The 2,818-nt window shown below is 40.3% G+C and overlaps 1 pseudogene; it reads right to left on the bottom strand.

Annotated features, from left to right (window-relative positions):
* Positions 1-298: 298 nt before the first annotated feature.
* On the bottom strand, positions 299-1,681 carry LOC143542136 (BTB/POZ domain-containing protein At4g30940 pseudogene; annotated as a pseudogene).
* Positions 1,682-2,818: the final 1,137 nt, after the last annotated feature.

Genomic DNA, 2,818 nt, shown 5'->3' with positions numbered 1-2,818 from the left:
GAGTGAAGGTATCAGAAGCCATATGATATATAATTATATCCTAATAAATGCGCTTCTTAATTTACAACGGAGTCACCAATTCAAGTCCTAGAGTCAGTTAACAACCACATGGCCAAGAATCCCCTTACAAAAAGTGGATGCTCAAAAAGAAGATTGGATAAAAAGAAGCAAATATCATCCAAAAAAAATACTAACTCATCAATCATCATATTTAAACTACTATTGTTTTAGGTAACTTGGATATGTAAGAGTAAACAAAAAGATTGAATCATATATAATTCTCTATGATTATCAACTAATAACTATAACTTAATATATTGAAAAAAAAGAAAACATAAACACCCGAACAACAAATTCACACAATACTTGGAGGGGGGGTTTCCCAAACATCAAACACATTTTCTTCACTATGCAAAGCAAAAAGCCGATCGCCTCCGATCGAGAAATCACAAATCGAGCCACCAAAACTCCGTCTAAACCTCGTGGTTAGAACCCAATCAGACCCACAAAACACGGAAATACTGTCATTCATAGACGAAAACAGCTGACCCTCGTGCAACGCTAGTTTCGGGTAACAAGGCTCATCGGGCATTTTCCCTTTCATTAACCGGCTCCTTGAGCTCCATCTAACCGAACCCGAGTCACGCCTCAAGTCCATAAACCCTAAATCCTCAAACTCATTGACCACGCATATCGAGTTATTTTCTTCCATGGCTATAGCATCCCGAACCCGCCGGTCATCGCCATTGGCGGGAGACCACATGTCAGACCAAGACCAAACCATTGACTTTGACCTAAAGTCAAGCAAACTAATGTAACAATTGTCCTTTCTAGGAAACAATGTGGCTACCAACAAACAATTCGAACCATTTAACCGTTGCAGCTTATCCGCGTCTCCAAGCGACCATCCAGGCGGCTCGTAAAAAAAGTCAACTTGCTGGCCCGTGTTTTGGTCCCAAACACCGACACCATACTCGTTACTTCTCCCTTTACAACTCGAAAACAACTTATAACCATCGTTAAAACTCAACGCACCCGCGGTATAACTTTTAACCACGCCATCATGCGTGACACTAAACTTATACCTTAAATCCCCGGTGGTCGAATTAAACAACCCCATCCCGCCTTGCCCACGCCCCAGCCGCTCACACGTGCTGATCACGAGCCCGGTCGGGTCAACCCAACACGCATCATTAACCCGCTGATAATCAAGGTTAATCGGAGGGTGCTCTTCAAGCATCCAATCATAAATATGAACCATACTTCCATGTGCAACACAACACCCGCCGTCCGGTGAGGCCCGGATGGCGGTGCCGTCACCGGGCGCCCGGCCGGTGACGGATTTCAAGAGCTGGAGACGGTTGCCGTCGAATTGACCCCATTTGGCCGATCGGACATGGTCCGTAAGGCCGTAAAACAGGGCTTCTCGGTATACAAGTTTTTCCGGTACGTGTGGTGGAATGTAAAGCTCGCCTGTTCGTAATAAATCCAACAGGATTGAAAAGCAATCTGGGTTCCGGTCAATGAAGTATTCGCCGGCGGGATTGGGTTGCAGGTCCCAGTTTTCATCAAACAAGGCGGCGAAGTAGGAATTACGGCCGGAGATTGCAAGCGTTGTGGCGGTGGTTTCGAAGATCTTACCACCAACGTTAAATCTCACCCTGTCTTTTTGAATGGCCATAAATCAATCAATTTTTTCCAAAAGTTCAAAATTGGAAACAGGGGAAGTGTAATAACGGCTAATAATAATAATAATAATAATAATAATTAAAACCCAGATTTCGTAGGGTAGAAGTCAAACGATTCGATCACTTTTGAAGGTTAAAGAGGGCAGAAGTGAAGGGTTTGACTAACTGAGATTGAGATGATGAATATTGTGAGAAACTGGCATATGGGTATTGATCAAAGACGTGGGTTTTTGAACATGAAATGAAGATGGAAATGGAGTAATAGGTGGAGAGAATTTCGAGGGAATTGAAATATATATAACAGAATCAATTTGACTTGTTTTTGATATTTATTTTGATGGATTTGTTATCCTGCTAATTCCCCTTTTGTCCCTGGAAGCTCTTTTAGGTATTTTATTCTCTACTCAACCCAAAACAAACACTGGCCCCAATTATTTGTCTTTACTTTAAAATCACTAAACATTGTTAAAGTTCATCCTACAAATTAATAACTTAAAAATAAAAATAAAAAAAAAAACAAGGAAATATGATGCAAATAAATGCTACCGGACATGAGCTTAAGAAATGTAACAAGTACCTGTGTGGATGTGTGATTAAGGATGGCCCGAACCTGATTAGAAAACTCAAAATATTTATTAGGGTATCACACAAGTTTAGGATTACTTTTGAAATTTTTGTGGATTGGGGACGGTTAAACGTGTGTCCGACTTAAACCGATAACCCGATAGCATATCCCTTTTACCCGATTATATAACCGAGTAATTCGACAAATACCTGACAAGTCTGAGACAAGCTTTAATAATCGGGTATGGATTTGAGAATACCTTAACCCCGACCCATTGTCATCCCTATGTGTGATAAAAGAAAATGATTATATATTGGTTAATAAACCTAATCATAGTTTTAAGTTTTAACCTAATTGTGGAGTAAACACGTATCATTGATCCTCACAGAATACGTTATCCTGAATACTATTATTAACAACTAAACAATATTTTCTCTTTTGTTTTTGACTTGTCAATATAGGTAACGGCTATGGATGTAGTCACCATTTATTACTTTCTAGTTGACTGGAATGACTCGCGTGTGGAATGGCTACAACGGCTAGGAGTGTTAAACAAGATTGAGAC

The sequence above is a fragment of the Bidens hawaiensis genome, unplaced genomic scaffold, assembly GCF_021521415.1.
Source record: "Bidens hawaiensis isolate Kalapana, Puna unplaced genomic scaffold, B.hawaiensis_p1.1 tig00012785_1, whole genome shotgun sequence".
Classification (NCBI taxonomy): domain Eukaryota; kingdom Viridiplantae; phylum Streptophyta; class Magnoliopsida; order Asterales; family Asteraceae; genus Bidens; species Bidens hawaiensis.
This window is presented reverse-complemented; position numbering and strand designations above follow the sequence as displayed.